This window comes from Haliaeetus leucocephalus, unplaced genomic scaffold, assembly GCF_000737465.1.
Source record: "Haliaeetus leucocephalus isolate CR32 unplaced genomic scaffold, Haliaeetus_leucocephalus-4.0 Scaffold932, whole genome shotgun sequence".
Classification (NCBI taxonomy): domain Eukaryota; kingdom Metazoa; phylum Chordata; class Aves; order Accipitriformes; family Accipitridae; genus Haliaeetus; species Haliaeetus leucocephalus.
The window spans coordinates 5,128,221-5,143,138 of record NW_010973368.1 but is presented as its reverse complement, the minus strand read 5'-3'; the positions used below and the strand labels follow the sequence as shown (position 1 = coordinate 5,143,138).

The window sequence follows — 14,918 nt, the reverse complement described above, 5'->3', positions numbered from 1 at the left end:
CTCATCTGCCCAAGATCCTGAGGTGAGGTACTCCACCAAAAGCCTCAAAGTACATGGCAGAAAGGAACACCACCACAAACATGCATGAACATCACACACACCTACCCCATTCAGTGGCTATCTTTGCCCTCCACGCAAAGCAGTGCCGTGTCACACCACAGGACAGGGCGAGTGTCTCGCATTTGGGAACGCCTAAGGGGACAGACTAGGTGCTGAGCTGCAAGTGCATGAAACGCAGGCCTAGGGGAGTGTGAGGAGAAAGCCTAATGTGCAAGTCTCACACTCAGCGTGTGAGACTTGACAGCTTGATGCACACATGCACACACATGCACGCACACACACACTTTCCTAGGTGGGCACGCACAGGCAAGTGTAACTTGCACTAGGAGAGTGAGCTTCCCCCAGCATATTCCCTGCTTAAAAGCACTCGCAAATACATAGGCAGAAAATAACATCCACAAGCATGACTGAAATCTCCCCCATTATTGTGCTGCATTTTACACACCAGCTTTAAAGCTCCTGCTGTAACAAGCAAGCCTCTGCCCTGGCTGTTTCCCTGCTGTTCATGGCGGAGACAAAAGCAGGCCAAAAGGGGACAAGGAAAGGAAGCTGTGAAAGAGGACAACAGAGCAAGAAAAGCAGGGAGGGAGTAATGGGATGAAAGAGAAAAGGAGTGGGAGGGAGGGAGCCAGAGCAGCTGGGTAGTTTGTCACAGCACCTGGAGTGCAGCCCATTACAGGGAAACAGCTTTTATGCAGCTCCAATAACCGCCCTCTGCCCATTGCCTCCAGCTGTGGAGGAAACCCCCCACCAGCAGCGAAGGGGAAGGGGAGAGGTGGCCGGCCGCCCCGGCCAAGGCATGGGGCTACCACAGCCCAGGGCACTGGCTGGAAACAGTGGCAAGGCTCCTTGCAGATGTGCTCCAAAAACCCCAGCACTCAGCATGGGCCAGCACAGGGCCCTGCCACCTCCCACAGGCACAGCCAGAGCCCATCAAATGACTCCAGGCTGCGGCATGACTCAGGGCAGAGTGGCAGCAACCCTGGGGCTGTAGCACGGTGCTGGGCGTGAGGTCGGGCAGCGAGCGCAGGGTAGAGGTGCTGGCTCCAAAGCACCTACCCATCCCACATGGATCGCCAAGGGAGATGGAAAAAACAGGATGGAAGACTCACATAGCTGAAAATGCAACTGGTTGGTGACACACTGGGATGCAGGGTGTATCTTCACGTCGGTCACTGCTGAGAAGGAGGCAGAAATAGCCTCTCTCTCCTTTAGCATAAGGAGAGAGGAAATTTTGGCCCTCCCAAACTTATCCATCCTGCAGAGAACCTGATTGGCCTCATGGACACAGCAGTCCTGGCCAAAAGAGACAAGAGTATCCTTACAGAGGGCTCCAGGAACAAAACAGAACAGAACCCCCATGCACAGCACCCTCCACCATGCTCTTACAACTGGCTTGGCTAAAACTCCTAAGAGACAGCTGCCCTGGCTGGCTGTCCGGACCAGGGAATGCCAGCTCCTGCCCCTGCTAGAGAGACAGAAAATGACCAGGCAACTTATCTCAGAAGAAGGAAATCTATCTGTAGCCCCACATTTTACAAAACTCCAGTCCACATTAGAGGCAGAAGTACAGTGAGAATGAAGCAGGACTGTGAATGTAGCTTCCAAGGTTTCTTTTCTTATCAACCAGGTCAGGATTTTTAGCAGAAAAATGTTCATAACGCTATCTATTAATTGCCTGGATCTCCCCAAGCTAAGTCACGGTCCAGATGCAGCACTTGTTTCTCTGACAGATGGCCTTCTCCTAATCATAGGCAAAGTAAGAGTGCCACATTCCTACTACTGTGTCCGATACTGCTGACCAACACTTCTGTCCTACCTTGAAGAAACTGCAGCATAAATGGAAACCCCCAGAATGGCTCAGAGCTTTTCTCTGAGAAATCTCACAAGATACTGCTCTTTGTTGCACCAGCAATACCTTGAAGACTCTTCTTATCAGGGAAAAGAGCTGGGAACAACAGCTAGTTAGACATGGACCCGTTTGTATGCATCATGCCTTGGAGCACACTGCAGAGAAAGGAGGCATTTCATGTACCGAGGATTACCAAGAATAAGCCTCCCTCGGGAAGCACTTCAGATCACAAATGCTGTCTGAGTGTGCACATGGTATTGGGCATCTCTTTCTGTCTCAAACCCCTTCCCCAAATTTCAGCAGGACAAATTCTCCATTAGCCCACAGCATGGCTATCAGACTCGTGGTTTACCTAAACCCTGGGTAGACTGGGATTAACATCGTTTATTAAAATTGTTCCATATGGGCCATAGTGAAAGTAACAACTGTCAGGTATGGAGAGGAGGCACCTCTGGGATGAAGCACATACTCAGCAAGCGGAGCTGCAAAGGGACAATTTTTAATCTACCCTTGATGTACAAGCAGACCTGGCTTCTCAAGTAGACTGACCATACAGGATTGTTGTGGTTTAACCCCAGCAAGCAACTAAGCACCACGCAGCCACTCGCTCACTCCTTTCCCCGCTGCAGTGGGATGGGGGAGAGAATTGAAAAAAAAGTAAAACTCGTGGGCTGAGATAAAGACAGTTTGATAGGACAGAAAGGAAAACAACAATAAAATAATAATAATAATATAAAAAAGAATTGGAATATAACAAACAAGTGATGCACAATGCAATTGCTCACCACTCGCCAACGGATGCCCAGTTAGTCCCCGAGCAGCGAACCACGCCCCCCCAACCAACTCCCCCCAGTTTATATACTGGGCATGACATCATATGGTATAGAATACCCCTTTGGCCAGTTTGGGTCAGCTGTCCTGGCTGTGTCCCCTCCCAACTTCTTGTGCCCCTCCAGCCTTCTTGCTGGCTAGGTATGAGAAGCTGAAAAATCCTTGAGTAATCTGGGAAATTATAGTCCTGCAAGCTTTTATTCTGTATTGACCAAATTAGTTGAGACAATAATTTTAGAGAGTACTAAAAATCATCTAGCTAGATGTGATACGACTGAAAATAGCCAACAGGGATTTTGAGAGGGAAAAAATCATTCTTCACCAGTCCACTGAAATACTCTGAGCATGTTAATGCAATGGTCAATAGAAGAGAAAAGGGAGACATTTGTTGGGACTTTCAAGTGGCGTTCAATAAATTCCCTCACAAAGAGTGAAAAGAAAACTGAGTTAATTATTGGAAAAGATGCAAGAACATCATTTGCTCATTTTATCCCATTCCCAGCTCAGAATTCCCTCTCTGCAACACCAAACCCAGCACTACAAACAGCAGCAGTGGGGGACTCTCTAGTTAGGACAAGGCTGCAATATTTAGTGATGTTTTTACCACAGCTTCATCTCAACCTGCTCTGAGCTCTTTTAGATGAGGTGATACTGCAGACGCCCTGTCTATGTTAGCACCTGCAATGTTGTTACTTCCAGTGAGGCTGAACTAGCACTGCAAACACTGAGAAATGTGATGAAAAAGGAAAGCGCCCCCAAGGCAGAAGGGGCTCTCTGCTATAAATGGGTTGACCCGTATCACTGTCAAAAACAAACAGCAGAGTGTCCCATTACACCCATTCTTACACCAAGGTTTAACTTCCCTGCTAGTGGTCTGGCAAAGGAGAGAATGGTGCAGTGACAAAAATTCCATGAGATGCAACAAACATTATTCACCACTATGGAAAAATAAGCCCTGCCAAATCCCTACCAAAGACAGGTGAACAATCAGTAGACTGGCAGATCACCCTCAGCATAGATGGCTGCAAGGTTACACACATTAGAAGGTGCCATTTCCTGCCTGCACACACCGATGGGTTCTAAATTAACTGTAACCACCCAACACTTGCATCACATTGTTGTGGGCTGCTCAGCGAAGGCACCTGCTCAATGCACAGTGGGGGTCAGGAAAACCCAAACAAGCTGTTTGACTGTGTTAAGAAAGGAAAAACAGAAAAGCATTAAAAATATCAAAATGCCATTTTATAAATTGAAAGCACAACCTCACCTTGGATTCTGGACATCCCATCACAAAAAGAGGTACAGAAGAAAAAGAAGAGGACAGAGAAGGACGGGAAAAAATTATCATGGACTTGAAGAGAGTCTATAAAAAAAGAGATCTGAAATGTTAGGGGACTGTTTAGATTAGAGAGATTCATGCATAAGAGAGAAGAGTTATATGAAAGAATAAAAATAAAATCTCCCATTCCTATTTCTAGCTCCCACAAACCAGCAAATAATAGGGCATTCCACAAAGCAACAAACGTTTTTAAGATTTTTTTACATCGCATTTTGCACAGTACAGCATTAACCAGTGGCACTCACTGTCAGAGGACAGAGAAGCCAAGAGCTTAATGGAATTCAGAAAGGCTTTAGACATTTATGATAAAACAACCATACCTGATTTTATATGGAGCTTTTAATCTCTAAAAGTGCTTTTACAAAGTTCTTCACAGAACTCTGGATCGCTATCCCCCATTTTACAGACTCATAAGAACATTACATGTAATAAAATGTCTAAAGGGCTTTAAACACTCTTGCTTAAGGCATTAAGACAAAAATTACCCTGTTGATTGGCCACAGTGAGAGACAGAATGCAAACAGGGTGCACTGATGCTCCCAGCATCATTAAAATTTTTAAAGAACCTATTTGGTATATCCAGCTCCCACATTCCGGTTAAATCAGTCACCCCTTCTGCTGGGTCCAAGGATCTTCCTTATTTACTAAATTACCTGCCATTGCAAGGACTTAGGACACTGGTGATGGACTCTTGCTTTCTTCCCATGGCACAGCAGAACTGCTGCTTATGGTCTTCCATATTAAGCCTTTGGGATGCTGGGAAGTATCTTGTGACACACAGTGTGTGGGAACATCCATGGCATATATGCTGTCAGCCATCCTGGACAAGACAGCTCTTCCAGGAATGCCTGCAGTAGCAGGAGACTAGACTGGAACAGCCAGGCTGTCCCTTTGACCCCATACAGAGGGAAGAAAGGATGTCATCGCACCTCTGTAGTGGGTATCCCCAAAACACAGTAAGTCGGGGAGGGACAAAAGACATGTCAGAGAAGACAGGAAAGGAACCTGGCCACAGTCCTTTTCTCTTCCACCCCTGATAATGACACGGCCATAGGCACACAACTGGTAAAACTATAGAACAGCTTTAGATGACCCAGAACAGCACAAACTGGAGAGGAATGAAAGGACGTCCACCTCAGCTTAACACAGTGAGAGAGTAAAATCAAGTGCCAAGCCAAAAGATCTGTGAAGATGTTTAGGGAGGATACAGCTACTGGTGAAGTGAATAGAGTACTTGGGTGCTTTAAAAACAGCAACAGAAAACCTAGAACCTATTGCAATGACAGTGTAGTTGCATCTAAGGGGCTGTTATCTCCCTCTTTCAACAAATCTGAAGAAGTATACAGTTAATATAAACTACTATAGCCTTCACTAGCACTATCAGCCTAGTAATCAAACTGACTGACAGCAGGGATGCTGCAGGGAGACATACAACTCTAAATGGAATTGTTATTGCCTCCTTTTTGTACTATCTTTCCTGCCTACCTTTTACAAAAGCTCGTTCCTAGGCACACCAGATATTTCCCATTCAAATGCTTCCTTATACCAATACTAACTGATAATACTGCTGATCACGGACAGATTCATGTCTTTAGAATTAGAATAACTCCTGGTGCAATCTAGCCCACTATCTAATAATTCATTATTTGTGTAACTTACCTGTAACATTCCTAAAGATTTACCTATGGGTCTCTGCCTGCCCATGTGAGAGTAGGGCATTCTATATGTTCACACTTAGGCAGGTACGTTGTTACCTTTTCAGACCTATACTTTTTAGTTAGTTCCCCTTGGTGCAAACCCTTATTAAAAAGGTATACCCCTAATTCTCAGTTTTGACTTCCATACCTCAAAATAGTCCTAGCAGAGATCAAGATCCTTCAGAAATTCTGGCACAACAGTTGGTTGCCGGTGGGACAGCCAGGAAGTGAGAAAGAGAGCTTTATATCTTGCAAAGGATAAAGGATGGAGATGATCCCCCAGACTAAAGCGACAGTTTCTTAGCTTCTCAGTTTCACAAACATGGGAACAAGGAGTCGCACAACTAGCAGGATGGCCAGTGCACTCTGTACAAATGGAAGGATATACACAGTGAGCCTGCATCAGACAGCTGAAATCTGGTGTTGGTGCTGGGGCATTGTATCACCAGTGCTAAAGGCAGCTGAAATTAAAGAGAACATGTTTCATGATTTGTGCAAAACTTCTCTGGAGATCACAAGGGATTTTTCCAAACTTAGGCCACCCCATTTCACACTGAACAGATGTGCAAGGTCCCACTCTCTGAGCCATCAGGACTCTGAATTTCCACACACAAGCACACACAGACATTGACCTCCCACCTACACTACACATACTCCCACACTCTTCCCGCTGATACCCTGATTCACAACATGGTTCCTAACAATGCATATAGGTGACTAAGGGGTGGCCTAGCAACAAACCCCTAGTTTGAGATGCTACTTGGTTCAGGAAACATTTACACTGGGCTGAGGTCCATCTCTTCAGCCAGCCACCTCCCAAGCTGCTCTGGAGAGCAGGAAGCAGTGTTGCTTGACCACAGCAAATAGCACCGGCAGTCACCTTGCTGAACCCTGCCCTTGCTGGCTGGTGCATGCACAACCAGCACTGATCGCCTGCTTGTGTTCCATCTTCATTTTGCTCCAAGCTCGGTCATTTGTGCTCTGATTATCTCTCATTACTGACGACCTTGCTGTAATGAGTTTTAATCTGCCTCGTATTAATTAGAAACATTTTCATTAGCCAGCTCAATTTTAGGTAAATAGCTAATAGAAGCAACTGAGCTGCAATTAGTTATCTGTGGGGCAGTTCAGAAGAAAAATCAGATGGGAGCAGCTGTTTCACCTCTAGACACCTCTGTGATATAATGCACTATTCTGTCTAAGTCTCTTGAGCAGAGAGAACAAGGAGCACAGGGAAGGTATGGTCAGAGACAAGGGGAAAATAACATGCTAAATAACTGGGACATAGTGCTTCTATGGCTATAGCATTACCTGTCTATTCTCTCCCACTAACAGTTCCAGATCAAACTGTTGAATACAGGTATATGAGAGTCAAGCTGAGTCCTTTACACCTACAGACATCACCTCCAGTGAAGGTTCTGCTCTTAAAGCTGTTTTACCCTGTGACTGTACAAGAGGTCCTTCACACAGGCTCTCTTTTAGGGCATGTATGTTTATGTGAATGGCACTTACACATGAGGATAAGATCAGATCAGATTTGCATGAGACAGAAGGACCAGACCTATGTATAATACTTGCAAAGTCAGCAGGTTCCCAAAAGTGCCCTCAGTGCCTTGTTGTCCTGATAGGGTTGGTATACAAAGAGATCTGTCCTGTGCTTCGTTGCAAAGCACCCATGGAGGATAGGAAGTAATTCAACAGCATGGCTGCAGAAGGCACAGAGACATTTACAGAAGCCGCAGTGAAATTAGGCATGTGTCTCAATCCATTGATCACAGTACCTGCAGCTCCTGTTACAGAGGCAGGTGAAATGATAATAAATTTGACACAGCATCTCTCAAAATCTTGCTAACAAAATTAATTCAGCTCAGCTTGGATCAGACCATATGGGATGGCACTGAAAACAACTGAGGGCTGTAAAGACACCATCTTATATGGCCTTGTCTTTAGCTGTAGCGGGGGGCTCCCAGCCATCAGTTTTATTAAGCCCTGTTTTATTGCTATTTTCTGTTGCTATAAGAAACAAGATCAACCGAGATGTGTGTTACATTCAGGAGTGTTCCCTAAACAGGACCTGCTGACACACCCTACAGAAACCGTAGACTATTGACTGAACAGCAAGAGATGATGTTGTGCAGTGACAATGACCTGAAGGGAGAAGACTCCCCAGACAGCTATGTCCATGTAAGGAGACCCTAGGAAGGCAGTAGCATAGGAAGTGAGGGCTGGTCCTGGGTCATGGGAAGAGCTCAAATAAGGGCACAGTGGGAATCAGCTCTCACTGAATCTCATACGGTTATGGCTATGCATAGGGAGGCTGTGCATCAGGGAGAGGGATGTAGAGATGGTCTCTGCACTTAAAAAAAGGTCTGAAGTCCCAGATAGACTAGAGAGAGCAAAACAAACAATGAAGAGTACATCAGGAGCCACTGCAAGACAGATGAACCACTATGGTATAAAAGAGAAAGCGTTTCGTGATGTGTCCTCAATAATAAAATGAGATGGTGCCAAGAAGGCTGACCTGGTAACATTTTCCAACTACTCAAGAGGTCAGACACTGTAAACAGGAAGGGAAACATACAGGGTGTTACTAGGGTTAGTGAAGAGGTGGAAGATGAGATGAAATGAGTATCAAGGGAATCTGTTCAATGCTGAATATTCCTGGCCTTCAAAGCAAAGTGAGGGATCCTAGCAGCAGGGATGAGGATGGACATCTGACAGCTTCTTCCCTTAGTCCACACATCCCATCCTGCAATAAAATGGAGCTGGAAAAGCTATGGGCTCCACAGGAAGCACCAACAGACAGAAGATACACTGAAAGACACACTGAAAGGTGAGGTTTATCAGGATGGATAGCCCAAGCACCAAAAGAAAGATGGAGAAAGCTCAGCTAAGCATCATCTAGTTCAGCAGCTGAAGGTCAAGACAGGGTAGCTTCACACAGTCTGCTCTCCTAGTGTGGGTGTGCAGGGAAGAAGGAAGCACAGAGGCAGCCGTTGCAGCTGGAGGGGAGAAATCGTCACATCCACTTTGTCAACCCCAAAGAATCTGGGCTGACGTTTTTCTCTTTCCAACAGTCGAATCCCACCCTACCAGCTGCACGTCACAGCTGACCTCCAGTCAGGACCTATCTGAGTCAACATCAGGCGATTAAACCATGCAACAGCAGCTTCTTCCCCTTGTACACGTGCAAATTCTCTCTTGGCAGGTCACTCCAACGGCCAGGGGAGCAGAGCAAGCAGGCTCCCTCTCCTACAGCCACCCAGACAGGCACCAGCATTCAGCTTGGTCACAGAACCCAGAAAGAAGGGTTTCCATTGCAATCTCTCTAGAGATCTCAATACAGCCCCTTACCAAACTGAGAGTGGCAGATTCATTTCCCCTTCTTTAATCTGAGAAGCTCTGACCTTTGAAGTACAGACCTCTTCCCATAGGAACACGATGCCTGAAGAAGAGAGAGACAGTAACACATGAAATAGCTAGAAGTGATTAAATTGGATTGACGAGGAATTCAGGAAAGATAACAACCATGGGATTACACTGTCAATTCCAAAAAACTGCAGTGACTGTCATAGCACCACATCCAACAGATAGAGAGTGGCTGCAGTGCCAGTAAGTCATCATCAATGGCAAAGTGCAGTTCTACTTTTAAAAGTGCCTACGTTGAAAAAAAAAAAAAACAAGAAATGTCCCCTTGTTACTCAGCAGGTCTGTTCCCTTCTGGATATCAGTCAGAATTGCTGACCTCAGTGAAAAAAAATATATATAAATTACTCCAGCTCGTTCATCCGGCTCCACACCAAGAAAGGCAGCCAGTGTCTACTAGCATCCCAGCAATGTTACCACTATGGGAGACTGAGCTGGTGTCTCTTCTGATTCATACACAATCAATAGACTTGTTAAACTACAATTAGAAGGTCAGATCCTTCCTTGCAGCCACTCCTGTGCTCTCTCACTGAAAACAATAGCTTTGTGCAGGTGCCAATGAAAGCAGAATTTGGAAAAAATGGGCTTATGTGGGTGCCAGTGAAGGTAGCATTTCGTCTACTGAATCCTTACGGCTGCGAGGAACACAAGCAACAGAGAGAACCTATATTGGCTTTGAGAGTGCCACTTTAAAATAGCGTGAGATGGAAGTTTAATAAAGTAAAACACATGAATATTTGACATGGCACCAAACTGAGATGAACAAAAGGAGAGCCCAGGTGAGGCCGCATGTTGGTTATTCATTATCCAGAGTAGATTACTTCTGCTCCCACAATAGGCAGAAGGAATTACCCCCAGCAGTACCAGAGCTAATTGCCTTTGTTGCAGCTGGTACCACAATGAACGATACTGTACATGTCTCCCCTGCACTTCGCTGTGGATCACCAAGGCTGTGAAGGGAATAAAACTGAGATCATCTTCATATACAATTACATATTCAAGATTTTGCCCTTTCCATTGGCAGTTGTTGAGTTTTCCCTCTCATGTAAGAGACGAATGAGCATTCATGAGTCAGGGATGCTGCATTTGTAAATGTCAAACATATTATAAGAACCTAGAGTAAAATAGTCAGTAAAGCTGTTGGATATCTTGTCTCATTCTAATTTTAAGAAAACAGAGTGTCCCTGCACCCACAGACTCATTGTCAGCCATTATTTTATTTACGAGGAATTGAGTGCAACAGGAAGCAGTATATGGGGAGCTGGGCACACAGCCAAGAAGAAAAGGAGCAAAACCCCTCCACCTCCATGTTACCTATTGCATCCAGGATCAAAGAGATGGGTCAACATTTAAGAGTGGTTCAACCTACGACATTATAAAACAGATTTCTGCACAATTGCCTGTGAAGGAATATCCCTATCCTTATCCCCCATCCTTCAAGAGAAGCACCTACAAATAGCAGGAAATGGGCTTTATCAAGCTGTGTTGTGGATTAATCCCAGCCAGTAACTAAGGCCCACACAGCTGCTCGCTCGTCCCCCCGTGCCAGGATGGGGGAGAGAATCAGAAGGGTAAATGAGAAAACTCATGGATTGAGATACAGACAGTTTAATAGGTAAAGCAAAAGCCACACACACAAGCAAAGCAAAACAAGGAATTCATTCACCACTTCCCATCAGCAGGCAGGTGTTCAGCCATCTCCAGGAAAGCAGGGCTCCATCACGAGTAACAGTGGCTTGGGAAGACAAACACCATCACTCTGAACGTCCCCCCCTTCCTTCTTCTTCCCCCAGCTTTATACACTGAGCATGACTATGGTCTGGAATATCCCTGGGGTCAGTTGGGGTCAGCTGTCCCAGCTGTGTCCCCTCCCAACTTCTTGTGCACCCCCAGCCTCCTCGCTGGTGGTGTGATGTGAGAAGCAGAAAATGCCTTGACTGTGTAAGCACTGCTCAGCAACAATGAAAACATCCCTGTGTTATCAACACTGTTTTCAGCACAAATCCAAAACATAGCCCCATACTAGCTACTATGAAGAAAATTAACTCTATCCCAGCCAAAACCAGCACAAGTGGAAATCTAGGGTGGATTTTTTCTTCATTTAAAAGATGCTGATTACCACTTACCACCTGTGCAATACCCCAAGGGGCAGGGTAAGGGAAGCCTGGTCCATCACTACGCAGTTACAACTTCTCTGTGGAGAAAATTGCAAATTGGGCAGTGCTTGCCACGATTTAAAAAAGAAAGCACCATCTAGGAATCCAGAGGTTTCAGTTTGCATCTCACAATAGCAAAAGTCAAGGTTCCTTTATCAAAGGGTGGACAATCTGCTATAAGAGGCTAACACTGGACAAGAAAAAACAAAGATGACACTGCAGTGGAGATAATAGGCAAAAGGCAATCTCGATCAACAGGGTAGTCAAAGATAGCTAATTTCTAATCTTGGCTAGAAGCTAAATAGTAAACTCAAGACAAAAGGCCTGTCACAAAGGCAATCAGTGCAAAACCTGACAGAAAGATAATACTGACGAAGATCCTCCAAAGAATGAGACTTTGCTGGCAAAATACAATCACTGTGGATAGTCCCAAAGACAAAATTTGCATGCCAGAAAGGACCATAGAGAATTAGCACTACACAAGATGGACATGAAGCAAAGCAATGAAATCAGATGCTAGTAGTCCAAAAGTAATGCTATGTATGACTTCTAGCCCCAAGTATTTAATATTAAAGCATCTACATACTCCACACAGAGATACAGAGATCCCATGAAGAAGGATGAAGTCAGTGAAACTGGGAGTTGATGTCAGCAGGCAGGAGAAGATGGAAAATGGGATAATCATGGTCTTGATTCGGTCTCTAGAAAAGAGAGGAGCTTCACTGTTCTCTCATTAAGGAGATCATGGCACGAAGTGGGTTGTGCATTGATTACCACTGAAGATTTGTTCCTTTCCTGGGCAGGGACAGAGTGCTGCATATACAAGCACTTGGCTGGAGGTGGTAAGAGGGGACTCCAGTCCCAACTAGAGAAATCCTTTCCTGAGTCACTACTGCCTGATGACTTGAGTGAGACATCAAAGGCAGCAAAGCTGAGAACATGAACAGGCCTCTCCAGGAGCTTCTTTAAATCTACATTATGCCTATTCTGAAGCCTAAAATAGGCTCCTTTTTAATTCTGTGCTCATCAGCACCTGGGATTCACTAGCATCCCATAGTAGCCAGTCAACTATGAGATACATATCTAACTGCCTCTTTGAAAGCACAATTACTACATGAATTGCTGTCCTGACTATACATAAATTGGGTGAGCTTCTAAACACAGCCATGAGCAATCCAGTTATTTCAAACTCCTCCTCCCCTGGGCTTTGACAGAGCACTTCAGTCACAGGGAGGCAGGGTGCCTCAATCACCTCCACTAGAGGAAGGCAGTTGTCTGTGGGCCACATCACAACAGTCCCCAGAGAGCACTGCACAAGAATAATTTGGGGCAGGTAGTCTGCAACTTCCAGGGGGACACAGACAAACAGATCATTGGCCACTTGGAACTCAACCAGCACATCAGATCTGACCTCCCTGACACAAGGAACCCTCAGAGACAATAAAGCAGTCCAGATAATGACTTTATGTCTTGTTCTAAAATCCATCAAATCCACAAGTCCAGCATTCCTCACTTCCAAGCCTTCATGATGCTGCTCAGCCATGACCCAGACAGAAGACATTGGTCGAATACCAACCATGAAGACCTCCCCTCCATATGGCAATGCCCAGACTCAAGCTCATTTTGGCACGTGATATTGGGAAACCAAAAGCTCAATAAAAGCAAGCTTGGAAACCCACTCTATACTCTAGTCCTAGTTTTGCAAATCCCCCATCTCCAACAAAATATGAGTTGGCTTACAGAGAAGCACATGTTTCTAGCAGTTATATGGGAGCTGTTAGATTTTACTATTCAGTTGCCTGCAAGAAGAAAAAGAAATCTCCTCTGTTGGCCTATTTATCTGTCATAACGAGATTCTTCATAATTAATTTGTCCCTAACAGTTGCTTTATAATGGTAGTGAGAGAATATTTCAGGAATGGCAATTACCTCTGGTGTCAAAATGATGAGGAAAACAAATGTTCAACCATCAACAAAATGCAGTGCCTTTTCCACTCCCACCCGATGGTGGGTGACAGCACTGCACATCAAAATTACAGTGCGGTTAATTACTAGGCATGTTGCAATTGAGAATTCATTTCCCCTCTTGAGATGAAATTTGTTGAGCAATGCAGGTGGAAGGAGGGGCATCTGCCACTGGGATGGGGGCTGTGTGGGGAAGTGGTCTTATCTAATTGCTTCTTCTTTAATTTACTACACATATGTCCAACAATTATAAGCAGTGGACACTATTTAAAGGAACTTTACTTCATTAGCTACACATACATCCCACCATTTCAAAGATGTTGCAAAAGGACAGAGCTTGACTACTTCATTGTTGCTTTATTTATATTTAGTATTCTTCAAATGAAAGTCACATGCCTGCATTAGTATTTCAATACTAAGATGAAATATAATGGGTTTCTAGGCTGTTTGTAAATGGGAGAGTTCCTTGGGCTGTGAGCTCATTGGATTTCAGCATGTTACGGAACCTGACATCTGACTGTTTCTGGAGTCAGATTTCCAGGAATGAAGCTAAGACATGCACAGTGTGGAGCTCGTCTCTCCAGGTGAGGACCAAGCTCTGCCAGAGCTGGGAATCCTACTCCAGAAAGGGACTGGGAAGGGAAAACCTGCTGCCTCAGCTGCCATTCACACAGGTGTGCAAAGCTGCAGCATGGGAGAGCTGTCCTGCCTGGGGCTGGCAATGAATCCACCCAGTGCCTGGGTCTCAGTTTTCTCAGAAAATGAAGATTGTGGCAAATCTTTGCCATGTGAGTTACTAATGAATGCAAGGCCAGGTGGGGCAAGTCTGTATCTAATCTGCCAGCAGCTTGGTGGCTGCCACAGATGTGGCAGCCAGGGCTGAGGCATCAGTGGGGAGAGGTAAGGGCAGAGCTGCAGGAGAAGCAGGAGAGCAGGAAGCTGATTCAGGCCTGGTACAGGATGGCGGCAAAAGTGAACAGAGAGGTCAGCTGTGCAGGGCTAGTGTGGGAAGCTGCATGTGTTCAGATGGGGATATACCAGGAGAGGTGCATGTGTGAAGCTGCTTCTTGCCTGCATTTTGCTCAGTCCTCAACCACGTTACCAAGCACTTGCTACCCTAAAATCAAAACATAGGTTTAAAAGAATCAAACATCACCCTCACTACTGGTACAGACTCAGTCCCTAGCCTGTGGCCTTTGGAGCCAGTGGAGGTCAAGGAAAGTTGTAGTGGATCTAACCCTGCTGGTCAGGGAGGCAGGAGCTGGTATAGCTCTTGGGAGCCTGTCACATGCATCAGGTTGCAAACACCTCTTGACTTCAAGCACATAGCCCAGTACAAGCACCAGCTCAGAGTGAGGAAAGCACAGCTCCAGCTAACAGCCTTGCTGTTTCTCACTCCCCGTTGCTCAGGAGCCATCATTTCATTATAACAATGTTCCTAGTCAAGGATCACCACTCCATATATTGGCAGTGAATAACTCCCAATTCAGACTGCCATAGCAAAACCTCAGCTTACTGCAAGAAATAGAAGCAGGGAAGCTGTCCTGGAGAGGAAGAAGAGAGACAGAACAGGCAATACCAGGGCACTGCAGA

The 14,918-nt window shown here is 45.4% G+C and overlaps 1 protein-coding gene across 2 annotated transcripts in view; it reads right to left on the bottom strand.

Moving 5' to 3' along the window:
• ADCK1 (aarF domain containing kinase 1) overlaps positions 1-14,918 on the bottom strand; it is an 81,200-nt gene that overhangs the window by 50,227 nt on the left and 16,055 nt on the right. The gene's annotated exons all lie outside the window — the stretch shown is intronic.